A 14605-nucleotide genomic window follows, 5' to 3' on the forward strand; every position below is an offset into this window, starting at 1 on the left:
ATAACACAAGAGGACACAAGGAGAAGGAAAGTAAAGTGAATTGGGGGAAATCAGCGGGGGAGAAGAAGCATGAGAGACTGGGGACTCTGAGAAACAAACTGAAGGTTTGGAAGGGAGGCAGGTGGGGGCTTGATGAGCCTGGTGGTAGGTTTTAAGGAGGGCACGGATTGCATGGAGCACTGGGCGTGGTGCATAAACAATGAATCTTGGAACACTGAAAAAATAAAATAAAATTTTAAAAAGGAAAGAAAGAAAGAAATTTGTTGAGGGGGTAGAAGTTCCGAGTTCTCCCAGACACAAACATCCACTGTGAAGGTCCACTGTGAAAGGCACCTTCCTCCGGAGGTGGAACACAGATGACCTCCTTCCCCCAGAAACCTCCTCCTTCACCTCACTCGGGACAAACTACAAGAGCTGGGAGGCACCTCAATTCCTCCTTTCAACCATTCCCAATATCGAACCCATCAGCAAATCCTCTGAGCTCCATCTTCAATAGGAATCCAGAAAAGCACTAACCCCTCCTTCCAAGTCCACGTGTCTGGTCCAGGCTGGAGCCCATCTCTGCCTGAGTTCCTGGAAAAGCTTCATCATTGACCTCCCTTGCCCATCCTCAACGCTGTGTCATCTGTTCTCAACACTGTAGCCAGGACGGCCCAGTGAAACAGGGTCCCATGGGGTCATGGCCCTGCAATGGCTTTCTGTCACTCTACCGTCACCTCCCTGAGGTCATGTCCTCAACTGTCTCCTGTGACCACAGGGTCTTGTTGCTACTCCTGGACATACCTGGTATGCTCCTGCCCCAGGGCCTTTGCATATGCTTTTCCTTCTGTTTAGAAGGCTCTTGGTGTGATATCACTCACCTTCTTTCGAACTTGACTCAAGCATCACTCAAGTCCCACCACCGCCACCTCCCCTTCACCCCAGCCCTGTCTCCTGCTTTCTATTTCCAGAGCAGTTATCACAGTCATCCAGCCATGTCGGCAAGGGGGAAACGGAGCCCTACTTGGAGGCTGTCACCACGGACTCCCTCCGATTCCCTAGTCCGGAGCCCTGGGGGAAAAGACGACTGAGCTCTTGCACAGCCAAAATGCCCGAGACAATGGGTGCCCCTGTGGCCCCCTGAAGACCATCAGGAAAACGAGCCTCAAGAGGAACCACTTGCACATGAGACCTGGAACCAGACCCCTTCCTCGATTCCAGGGGAGCACACACACGTCCTCCCCTGGCCTGATGTGCTCACCTGAGAAAGCTGAGCAGAGAAGCCTCCCAGGGGCCACATCTCCCTCTGGCCAAGGTCCTGGGAAACAGACAGCTCTCCTCCCTGCACCAGCCACCTGTGATGGACGTCCGGCCTCCCCCTGTGCTCGGGCACAATGGTGCACCTGTCCTCTCTCCTGGGACGTCATCACAAACCAGCTCTGCTGTTTTCAGGAAGGAACCTGAAGTAGCAGCAGCAGCCGCCGCCTCCCGGGTTCGGTCTCAGCCTCACACGTGAGGCCCCACGTGGACCGAGAGCGCCAAGGAGACCGGTGTGCCGTGTGGCCTCGGAACCTAACGGCCGGAGCTGAGATTTCAGTTCCAAATGAAGACTGGCCTCTTCCGGACAGCACAGGAGAGCGGAGGATTTCTCCGGGGTGTGGCTCTGGAAGGAGAGCCTCTGCCCGCGGAATTCACAGACGCCAGGAGAGGACACCTGCGGTGCCTCGTCCGAGGAAGCAAGGAACACTCCGGGCAAGAATCCAGAACGCTGCCTGTGGGCTGCTTCCCACCAAGCCCCCTGCTGTGACGAGCACCTGAGAACCCGACAGGAAGCCAGTTTCCTATCACGTCTGCAGCAGGAGGGCTGGTTGGGAGCAGAGCCCCGTCCCGGGAGCAACCTGGCCTGTGCGTCCAGAGCAAAGGCCACCGCCACGGCTCACAACCTCCCGGCTCTGATCTGACCCCCTGGCCAGGCCCACACCTGCTGACACGGTGACTCCCAACACCCGGAGACTGCTTTCCCCCCCAGCTCAGTGCTGCTCACAGAGAAGCCATCTCCAGCCTCAGAAACGTGTTCGTCGTTAGCTCTGGAATGCCCTGGGCTTGTCTACACTGGCCCACCCAGGGGTCCCTCCCAGATCATTCCTCCAGTGCCCGAGGGTTTCGAGCCACCTTCATGCTGCCCTTCAAAAGGCAGGAACGGGTCCGTTTAGGCAGACCAGCCGGTGACTCTGTGTGCGGGAAACTCAGACCACATCCTTCCTGAACACCAGCGCTTCCAAGTCCGGGCTTCCAACCCTCACTCACTGGGCACGGAGCAGCACGTCAGCATGAGCACGGCTCTCAAATCCCTAGTCTCCCGTTCCTTCAAATCAGAAACCAAGCTCCAGGCACCACTGCATTTTCCCCTCAGAGAAGTAAGGGAGAAGATAGAACGAAGCGCTCCGCGTGCACAGCTCACCTCTATCCAAATAGAACCCCGTGTTCTTCCCATCCGGGCCGCCCTGCGCTGCCCATACTAATGAGAGGGGCCACAAGTTCAGTCCTCGTATATATGTCTGACCTTGTGTTTCTCCTTTTGGTATTTGGATCTCGGAGTCAATGTCTATAATGCTTAAAATAACAAGATTAATGATGACGTGGTCACGTAAAGGTCTGGGTCTCCATAACCAGACAACACGGCTCTGGTTCAGATAAGGATGAAGACACAACCTCTTCACAGGGAGCAAAGCCCAGACCCTCAGGGATCCTGACACGCCTCACGGGTGATGGGTTCCTTTGCCTCGTGGAGTTGTCCCGGTGCAAAGGATGCAGGCGCCCTCCAGGGTTCATTCTGTTTTCTTCCATTCCCCAGGTCAAGTCACAAGGGACTCACTGGGTCAGGTTTCAGAGCCCAGGATGGGCCACCAGGTGAGCAGCCACCCCCCAGGGGAGATTTTTTTCTGGGAGCACAAGGAGCCACTCCCCGAGCTACTCAGCAACCTACACTCCTCTCCCATTTCTCCCCCTCACAAAGGACACTGTGCCCTGTTAGAGGTCTGCGCCTGTGTTTTACTTTAAAAAATATTTTCTAATATTGGAATGTGGTTCACAGAAGAGAAAAACATGAACACTCACAAAGAATTCTCGTAATATTTCAGAAGATTTGTTTCCCATTGTTTAACTAGAACAGGAAATAAAAATGCGCAGATCACCCCTTCCACTGCCCCGTACGATTCACAGCGGTGACTTAGAGGAGAGCAGGAAATAGAGGAACAGACCTTCTGACGACCCGACATTTCATCATCAAGGGTGAGAAACTGCACTCAAAGAAAGAAGCCGAGCCAGCGTCTCGGCCTGGTGACTCGGAGCAGCCTGAACCAGAGGGACAGGGCCAGACGGAGAGCTCGTGCGTGTTGCTGAGGCCACTGGCACAGAAGAAGGCGCCCGCCAGCTCTCCACCCGGGCCTCCCCTGTCCTCAGCCGGGAACCCGCTCACAGCCCTGACCTGTTGCAACGGTCACCTGGGGGACACACGGCCACCCCTGGGGCCAGCCCTGCCCACACCCTCCTGCGGAGCGCACTCCGCTCTCCCGCGGGACCCCCGACAGCCGCACCCAGACCTGGAACTGCCCCGTCCGCTGCCGAGCTCCAGGATCCCCCGCTCTTGTCAGAGTGACACTGGCCCAAGGCCTTCATGAATGTGTCGTATTTCTCTCCACTCACCTTCCTACCTGGGCACACTGTTAGGCACGTTGTCGGTGGAACGTGAACCTGAGTCCTTCGCTGCCGCCTTCTGAGCGCTCCCCGAGCAGCAAACACCATCGCTGACGACGGGGTCATGAAACTTATTTACAGAATGACACAGCCCAAATCACCTCGCTTTACTTGCTCTTCATTATGTGGAACGGTTCTGTGTAAAAAGCTTTTCCATAGATGCTACCTGCCAGCAACTTCTTAAGGAGGAAACAGAAACTCTTGGGATAACCCGACTCACCCAGGTCAGGCAAGCAGTTCCAGAGCGCACCCCAGGGCTCCTGACGTCCGCCAAGCCCCTTGAGGCCACCAGCGTGCCTCTATCCAGGAGAATTCCCGAAGACTCTCCTTCTGACTCTGCCACCAAGCAAACTGCAGAGAAAATACAGCACATCAAAGTATCTAGACGATACATTCAGTCAAACTAGAAAGTCAAGCTTTACTTGTAAACGGTAAATGTCTACGTTGAATAATTTTGAGTCTTCCCTTGACCCTAATTGTAACTCTTTTGATGAAAAGACTAATCAATTATGAAACTTCACCTTTGAAAAATGACACCATCCAAGTCTGCATGCGACCACAGACAGCCACCTCACTCTAGATGCCGGCCATTCCGCCGCCGCCTAGGACCCAAGGAATCAACGCTGTTCGATGAAGGAACGCATTCTAGGTTCCAAACACACACCAAGTCCATCTCATCTTCCTTTTCGAATCCAAGGGACTGCCTGGGAAAGAGATGTTCCAAATACCTTCCTGAGCCAGAAATAAACAGAGACAATGAGGTCCCCTGCCAGGTGCTCCCTGCAGGGAAACTCAGGACCCCTGGCGCCCCCCTCGATTGCTGACAGCTGCTTCAGCGCGACTTTGTGGCTCCATTGCAGACAAGACAAAAGCCCAGGAGGTTTGAGGTGAAAAAAAAACTTCTACCTCCCATCCGGACATGAAGGTGGCCTTGCACCCAACGTACCTGCTGCCTTCTTGGAGCACCGACATCCTGAGCCAAGCTGCATGACTGGCTCAGACGCTGATTTCAAAACTTCAGGCCTCATGGAGCCAGAGTGGAGAAGTGCTGCCGGGTGGGGATAAGCAGGCACCTCTGACCTAAGGCTGGCACACCTGCTCCAATTCCTGGGAGAAGGAGAGACACGCTTGTTTCTTAAGTAGTAATTAGCTTCACTCTAAATTCAACCAAAGCCATTGTCCTTTTTGGAGAAGCGAAGTTACTCTTCCAAAAAATGCTCAACTCTTTGCTTCCTTATGCAACTTGAGTCAGCTCTGGTCCGCCCCCTCCCAACCCCTGGGCTCGAGACCCACAGGGGGAGGCTGCTCCTGCACCCTCCTGACAGCCCATTACCACCAAACTTGGGGACACAGGGCACAATGAAGCTTGGGGATAGTTCTGTGCCTGGGGGAAGAGGAACCTGGAGGACCCTCCTGCCGGACCCTGACAGCCCATTACCCCCATCCCAGGGGACATGGGAAACAATGCTGAAGGTGGGGGTGGCTCTGGGGCTTGTTACCGTCACGCCTGTGCCTGGGGGGGCAGGAACCTGGAGGACCCTCCTGCCGGACCCTGACAGCCCATTACCCCCATCCCAGGGGACATGGGAAACAATGCTGAAGGTGGGGGTGGCTCTGGGGCTTGTTAGCGCCACACCTGTGTCTGAGGGAACAGGGGACACCCTGCTGAACTCCGGGTGCTGCTCGAGGACCATTACCTGCACTGTGCTGGGGAACAGGGCACCCCCTGAAGTTGGGGATGTTGGGGTCCGTGATCAAAGGAACAAGATTGATGCAAAGCGAAAGTCAAGCAAAGCTTTATTTCGCGCCAAGCATCGAAAATCAAACCGACTGGTAAGGGCCGTCTCTTGCGAAGAGGCCACGACGACGACCCCCACGAGGCTGCTCCCAGGAAGGCCGCTCTGGACAAGGCTGCTCCCAGGACGAGGCCGCTCCCTGGACAGGGCCGCTCCCCGGAATGATTCCTCTCTGGCGAGGCTGCTCCGGCGAGGCCGTTCACGGGAGCGAGGCTGCTGGCGGCGAGGCTGTTCGCCGTCCACCGCTGACAACAACTACAACGACCATGACGACCACGACGCTCCGACGCTCCCGAGGCTACCCCAACGGCTACCCCAGTGGCTATTCTACCTCCTCCTGCTACTCTCCCCCAGCCTCACAGACTAACCTTTATGGAGGTGGTTGAGCCCCGCCCACACACGGGTGGCCAATGAGATTGCAACTCACCACAGTAAATATATGCGCGCCCCACTGATTGGATGTCTCCATCCGGCCTGGCCCGCCCCTATATCCGGGGTTTGCAAGTAAGTTCCTCTGGCTCACCAGGCCCTCCTACAGGCCCGCACAGGGGACAGTGTGTTGTCTTTACATGCACTCTTCCTGGGGAACACAGGAAACCCTGAAATGTCTGCAACCCATCCCACAAAAGCCTAGGTGAGGGGCGCCCTGGAGTTCACAGATCCGGGGGATGCGGCCAGTTGATGGGCAGAGGAAACTTCCAAGGGAAAAAGAAAACTCATCTGAGTCCCCACAGTGAACTCACGTCACGTGCCCTTTGAGGACCCTGCCTCCCACCCCGGGCACACCCTATCCCCAGACCCCACCCCACCACACAGCGTGCACTCACTAGCCCAGGATCCCTCAGAGCTCGCCTTCCCCTGTCCCACTTCTGCAGCCTCCCACAGCTCCAGATGCGCCCACAGAGAGGTAGCTCCACCCCCCAGATGGTGACAGGTCGAGGAGGGGGGTGCCCCGAGCCCACTGGATGCCGCGCCTTGCCTGTACCCGGCAGCCCCTACACCCGCCTCCTTGGGACTGCAGGTGGTCCCCAACGCGCCTCCTCGCCCAACACCTGGCTCTGCGCTGCAGGCACTGGCGGGTCGTGGGCAGGGCCCCTCAGACAGCCGGCTCCTTCCGTGGACCCCCATGACTGCAGACCACCCCCAGAGCTGGGCCCATTCCCTTCCTGCCCGTGCCCTGTCTGAGGAGCTGTTCCTGGCTCCCAGCAAGTTCAGCTGCTCTCAGACCCTCCCAGGCTTGGGCTTTGGGAAATGAAATGGTTTCCTGCATTTCCAAGGCAGTTTTAAGACCCAAAAAGTAATGCTCTAAGCGGGAGGAGCTTCACCTTCTGGTCTCACCCGTGGAGTGGAGAGTGCGTCTCAGACCTCCCGAGCATCCTTCTAGGATGAGCCCATTTGTGCTGGAAAATACACACACATGCTCGGTTCTGCAGGGAAGCTCCAGGAAGAACGAGAACAGCCGCCCTTCTGTGCTGTTGGAGGTGTGACCCAGGAACACTGCTTTTTCACTTAAAAAGAAAACATATTGTATTGTCGACACTAAAGGGACAAACTCCCTTAAACACTTTAGAGAGAAAGATTTATTCAGACCCAAGTCAGGACAGCTGCCTGGGAGACACAATCTTTACAAGGAAGGGGGGAGTGCTCCGGGGGAGGAACATTTGGGGCAGTTTTATATATTCATTCTGTTTTGTTTTACATACAGACTTACACATCATCATGAGGAAGAACATTCTAGAAAGTTAAAGACTTTTTCTTATGTTTTCAGTATGTGCATGACCGTATGACTTTAATCTTATGGGAGCGGGAGAGGTTCTTTCATTATTTTTTTCTTCTCTTTATGTTTGCAATGGCATTTTTTGGTTATCTTTTTTTTCTGGAAGCAGCTACACAACATGGGCTTGGGGCAGAAATAGGACCCATGCTCTGAAGTTTTGCCCAGTCATTTTGAGCTTTGTAAAATGTTAAAGGATAGCTTCCCTGTCAGCCCAGGATCCAGCCTGTGGATGGTAATAGACAAAAATTTCTGTTATCATTCTAATTACTACCAAAGGGAGGCACCTGAGACAAAAGCACCTTTAAAAACAGTACCAAGAAATCAAAATGATGCCTACAGAAGTTACCTGTTTCATGGTCAACACAGGCAACAGAGGTGTTCACAGACACTGGGCTCCTTCCCTTCTCCTGACCACATCTCTGGAGCACACAGATAATTTCAAGTCAGAATTTTAGAACCTCCCAACATCTTACAGGTGTCTGGCACCATTCCCTTACACTACAGAATAAAACAGAGTAGCTCATTGTCTCAACACTAATTTAAACATGAAGTCCCCCTAAAGCTTGGATACACTGTCTTAGTTCTTTCCCGGCAGACTTTAACTAAGGAAGTCATAGTCATACCATATAAACACTATGATGGTTGGCAAGTAAGTAATCGTTGGTAAGGGAGTATTTTAGCAATGTTTATAAACATTGTCTCGCTTTGTAGAAGAAGGCTGAGCTGAGTGTTTTAAAATATTATTTCAGACCTGTCTTTTTTTTAAGATTTTATTTATTTATTTGACAGAGAGAGAGAGAGAGACAGTGATTGAGGGAACACAAGCAGGCATAGAAAGAGAGAGAGAAACAGGGCCCCCAGCAAGCAGGGAGCCTGACAAGGGGCTCAATTCCAGGACCTGAGCTGAAGGCAGACGTTTAATGACTGAGCCACTCAGGCGCCCCTATTTCAGACCTGTCTTACAGCAGATTCTGAAAATACCAGACCCTGAATCAATTTTAGAAAGATAGTTCTTTCAGTAATTTTAATATCAGAAAAATATACTGTCTCTAATCCTAGGAATCATTGAGTATCTTACTCAGAGGTCCTCCACTGAGATAATTGTCTTAATGATCATGCAGGGCAGAGGTTAAAAGGCCAAAAAAATCTCCTCCACTTGGCCACACAGCAATAAAATCCTGAGACCTGACACGTTTCCTGATCCAGAAGACCAGAGATAAGATAGCATCTTATCTGAATAGCATCACGTATGGAATAACAAGGGATTTGGAGTCCGTTTGGGGATCCCACTTAGGTTTCTGACCCTAAAATCCTCTGTGACACGAATCATCTCTGAGCCCCTGTCTAACCATCTAGAAAATGCGACTGATAATATCTACATCAGAGTTTGGACGTTTAAGAGGGAGAATTCCACAAACAGCCGGTGTGATGGCCCTTAAGACGGGTGCTCAGGAAGCCAGGATGGCTCTTTCAGTTTATTGCTTTTCCAGAAGAAAGAACACGTGTTGAATCCGTATTTCTAATAGATGAATCCCAGGATGATTTTCAACCCCTGAGGAAGGTCAGGAACCTGCTATCGTGCCGTATCTCACTCACAAAGCGTGCTGTTGGACGGGTGAGGACAACACATTAGCGCTGTCGTCACTAGGGCTGTGCGGCTTCCCATGCCCACACGGCCACGTTGTCCCGCTTAGCTCAGGGCCACCAGAAAGGGCGGCTCTGGAGGGACCACAGGCCAAGGCTGCCGGGTGTGGCTGGGGCAGGCAGAACTCTGCCCTAAGGCTCAACTCCTGTCTAGCTAACCACAGTGCTCTTCACAGGCAGAGTGGGACTGTCCGCGAGCTCGGAGGCAGGAAAGGTTGAGAATTTCCCTTGTGATTCCCTCTCTCTCCCTCAGGATATGCAGCAAAGTTACATTTAATTTTCAAACATTGAGGGACTTGCTGGTTTTCTTTTCATTATGACTATGGCTCACTTCCCCTGTGGTCTAAGAATATAATCTAGTTAATTTCTGGCTTTTAAAATGTGTAGACTTGCTTAATGGCCCAACATATCATTTATTTCAGTAAATATCTTAGGACCATTGTAAAATAATGTACTCTGCACTATGTAATGTTCCATATGTGTCAATTATGTCACATTAGTTATCAATGTTTTGTCTGCTTTTTCTATCAGATATTGAGAAAGGTATATTAAAATCTTCAAACGAGGGGCACCCAGGTGGCTCAGTGGGTTAAGCCTCTGTCTTTGGCTCAGGTCATGATCTCAGGGTCCTGGGATCGAGCCCCGCATCAGGCTCTCTGCTCAGCAGGGAGCCTGCTTTCCCCTCTCTCTCTCTGCCTGCCTCTCTGCCTTCTTGTGATCTCTGTAAAATAAATAAATAAAATCTTAAAAAAATCTTCAAATGATGCTACTGTAATCAACATTGCATTGGAGAATCTAACAAGTGTTTTAAGGCAAGAGAAACAAAAAGAATAAGAATTGGGGGGGGGCAATACTGACTACTCGCAGATAATATGAAGGTGTACATAGAAAATCCAAAATAACTTATAAATACACTATTAGAATTCAAAATAGAAAACTTGTAAATCTTAGAACCAAGGAAGCAATAGAGAAAGCAGCCAGGGGGAGAGATTTCTTAGATACAGAGGGAGGAACATTACAATAACATCAAACCTGTCTGCAGAGACCTGGCAAGCCAGAAAGGGCTGTCAAGACATACTCAGGATACTAATGAGAAGAACGTGAGGGCAAGGATACCTTATCCAGCAAGGCTGTCACTCAGAATGGATGGGGAGACAAGGACCTTCCAGGACCAGCAGAAACTGAAAGAATATGTGAAAAGGAAGCCAGCCCTACAAGAAATATGAAGGGGGATTCTATAGAAAAAGAAAGACCCAAGGATAATACAGACCAGAAATTTACAGAGACAATCTATAGAATCAATGTCACAGGCGATATCATGACACTAAAATCATCTCTTTCAATAGTCCCTCTCAATCTGAAGGGCCTACATGCTCCCATGAAACAGCACAGAGTTGTAGACTGGATAAAAAGACAGGACCCATCCATATGCTGTCTACAAGAGACTCATTTTGAACCTAAAGATACAACCAGACTGAAAGTGAGGGGATGGAGAACCATTTCTCGTGCCAACAGACCTCAAAAGAAAGCTTGGGTAGCAATTCTTATATCAGACAAATTAAATTTCAAACTAAAGACTGTAGTAAGAGAGGCAGAAGGACACTATATCATAATTAAAGGGTCTATCCAAAAAGAAGACCTAACAATTGTAAATATCAGTGCCCCCAACATGGAAACAGCCAACTACATAAGCCATCTTTTTTTTTTTTAAGATTTTATTTATTTATTTGACAGACAGAGATCACAAGTAGGCAGAGAGACAGGCAGAGAGAGAGGAGGAAGCAGGCTCCCTGCAGAGCAGAGAGCCCGACATGGGGCTCGATCCCAGGACCCTGGGGTCATGACTTGAGCCGAAGGCAGAGGCTTTAACCCACTGAGCTACCCTGGTGCCCCTACATAAGCCATCTTTAACCAAAATAAGGAATCATACTGATAGTAATACATAAACCGTAGGAGACCTCAACATTCTACTCTCAGCAATAGACAGATCATCTAAGCAGAAGATCAACAAAAAACCAAGAGTTTTGAATGACACATTGGACCAGATAGATTTCACAGACACATACAGACCATTCCACCTTAAAAAAACAGAATAGTCATTCTTGTTAAATTCACATGGAACTTAATCCAGAACAGACTACATACTGGGTCACAAATCAGGTCTCAACTGATACCAAAAGATTGAGATGATTGCCTGCCTATTTTCAGACCACAATTGTGTGAAACTGGAACTCAACCACAGGAAGAAATTAGGAAGGAACTCAAACACTTAGAAGTTAAAGAACATCCTGCTCAAGAATGATTGGGTCAACCAAGAAATTAAAGAATAACTTAAACAGCTGGTAGAAACCAATGAAAATGAAAGCACATCCATTCAAAACCTATGGGATACAACAAAGGCAGTACTAAGAGGGAAATACATAGCCATCTAAGCCTCTCTTAAAAAATTACAGAAATCCCAAATGCACAAGCTAAGCTTACACCTAAAGATCCTGGAGAAAGAACAGAAAATAAGACCTAAACCAAGCAGAAGAGAAATAATAAAGATCAGCACAGAAATCAATGAAACAGAAACCAGAAAAACAGTAAAAGAGATCAATGAAACTAGAAGCCAGTTCTTTGAAAGAATTGATAAGATCAATAAACCTCTAGCCACACTTATTCAAAAGAAAAAGGGAAGGACCCAAATCAATAAAATCATAGATGAAATGGAAGAGATCATGACTAACGCCAAGGAAATAGAAACAGTTACTAGGAATTATTAACAACAACTATATGACACCAAATCAAGCAATCGGGGAGAAATGGATGCATTCCTGGAAACTACCAAGACTGAAACGGGAAGATATAGATCATCTGACTAGACCAATAACCATCATGGAAATGGAAACCGTAATCAAAAACCTCCCCCAAAGCAAGAGTCCAGGGCTGGATGGCTTCCCAGGGGAATTCTACAAAATATTTAAAGACAAAATAATATCTATTCTACTGAAGCTGTTTCAAAAAAAATAGAAATAGAAGGAAAACTTCCAAACCCATCCTATGAGACCAGAATTACCCTGATAGGCAAAGACCCCATCCAAAAGGAAAATTGCAGACCAACATCCCTGATGAACACGGATGCCAAAATACTTGACAAGATCCTAGCCAATAGGATCCAACAGTCCATTAAAAGGATAACTCACCAGGACCAGTGGGATTTATGCCTAGGTTGCAAGGATGGTTCAACATCCCCAAATCAATCAGTGTGATAGAGCATATTAACAAAAGAAGAGACAAGAACCATATGACCCTCCCTATTGATGCAGAAAAAGCATTTGGCAAAATACAGCATGCTTTCTTGATGAAAACTCTTCAATGTGTAGGGATAGAGGAAACATACTTCAATATCATAAAAGCCATTATGAAAACTCCATGGAAAATATAATTCTCAATGGGGAAATAAAATGAGAGCTTTTCCCTTAAGGTCGGGAACACAACAAGGATGCCACTCTCACCACTATTGTTCAACATAGTACCAGAAATCCTAGCCTCAGCAATCAGACAACAAAAAGAAATAAAAAGCATTCAACAGGCAAAGAAGTCAAACTCTCTCTCTTCACAGATAACATGATGTTTTATGTGGAAAACCCAATAGACTCCACCTCCAAATTACTAGAACTCATACAGCAATTCAACAACGTGGCAGGATAAAAAATCAATGCACAGAAATCACCTGCATTTCTATACACTAACAATAAGACTAAAGAAAGAGAAATTAAGGAATTGATTCTGTTTACCATAGCACCAAAGCCTGTAAGACACCTTGGAATAAACCTAACCAAAGGTAAATGATCTATACTCTAGAAACTACAGAACACTTAAGAGAGAAATGGAGGGGGAAGACACAGGAGATGGAAAAGCATTCCATGCTCATGGATTGGAAGAATAAACATTGTGAAAACATCTATGGTGCCCAGAGCAATCTACATTTTCAATGCCATCCCTATCAAAATACGATGGACATCTTTCATGGGGCTGGAACAAACAATCCTAAAATTGATATGGAACCAGAAAAGACCCCAAATCACCAGGGGAATGTTGAAAAAGAAAACCAAAGCTCGGGGCAACACGAAGCCAACCTCAAGCTCTATTTCCAAGCTGTGATCATCAAGACAATATGGTCCTGGCACAAAAACAGACACATAGACCAATGGAACAGAATAGAGAGCCCAGAAATGGACCCTCAACTCTATGGTCAACTAATCTTCAGCAAGGCAGGAAAGAATACTCAATGGAAAAAAGACAGTCTCTCCAATAAATGGTGCTGGGAAAATTGGACTGCCACATGGAGAAGAATGAAACTGGACCATTCTCTGACTCCATACACAAAGATAAACTCAAAATGGATGAAAGGCCCTGCAATTTCACCACAGGGTATTTACCCCCAAGATACAGATGTAGTGAAAAGAAGGGCCATCTGTACCCCAATGTACATAGCAGCAATGGCCACAGTTGCCAAACTGTGGAAAGAGCCAAGATGTCCTTCAACAGATGAATGGATAAAGAAGATATGGTCCATATATACACTGGAGTATTATGCCTCCATCAGAAAAGATGCATACCCAACTTTTGTATTAACATGGATGGGACTGGAGGAGATTATGCTGAGTGAAATAAGCCAAGCAGAGAAAGTCAATTATCATATGGTTTCACATACTTGTGGAGCATAAAGAATAATATGGAGGACATTAGAAGAAAGAGAGGAGAAGGGCGTTCAGGGAAATTGGAGGGGGAGATGAACCATGACAGACTGTGGACTCTGAGAAATAAAGTAAGGGTTTTGGAGGGGAGGGCATGAGGGTTGGGTGAGCCTGGCAGTGGGTATTAAGGACGGCATGTATTGCATGGAGCACTGGGTGTGATGCATAAACAATGAATCTTGTAACACTGAAAAAATAAAATAATGTTTAAAAAATGTATGAGAGACCTCAGTGTGAGACAGGAATCCATCAAAATGCTGGCGGAGAACACAGGAAGCAATCTCTTCCACCTTGGCCACAGCAAATTCTTGCAAGACATATCTCTAAAGGCAAGGGAAACAAAAGCAAAAATGAACTTTTGGGTCTTTATCAGGATCAAATCTTCTGCACAACCAAGGAAACAGTCAACCAAACCAAGAGGCAACTCACAGAATCAGAGAAGATATTTGCAAATGACATTACAGATAAAGGGCTGGTATCCAAGATCTCTAAAGAACTTCTCAAACTCAACACCCAGATAAAGGGCTGGTATCCAAGATCTCTAAAGAACTTCTCAAACTCAACACCCAGATAAAGGGCTGGTATCCAAGATCTATAAAGATCTATAAAGAACTTCTCAAACTCAACACCCAGAAAACAAATAATCCACTCAAGAAAGGGGCAGATGACATGAACAGACACTTTTCCAAAGAAGACATACATGTGGCCAACAGACACATGAAAATGCTCCATATCACTTGCAATCAGGGAAACACTTGTCGGGGAAACACATATCAAAACCACATTGAGATGCCACCTTACACCACGTAGAATGGCCAAAATTGACAAGACGGGAAACAACAAATGTTGGAGAGGACGTGGAGAAAAGAGAAAGAATCCTCGTACAGTGTTGGTGGGAATGCAAGCTGGTA

Source organism: Martes martes, assembly GCF_963455335.1.
Source record: "Martes martes genome assembly, chromosome: 6".
NCBI classification, from domain to species: domain Eukaryota; kingdom Metazoa; phylum Chordata; class Mammalia; order Carnivora; family Mustelidae; genus Martes; species Martes martes.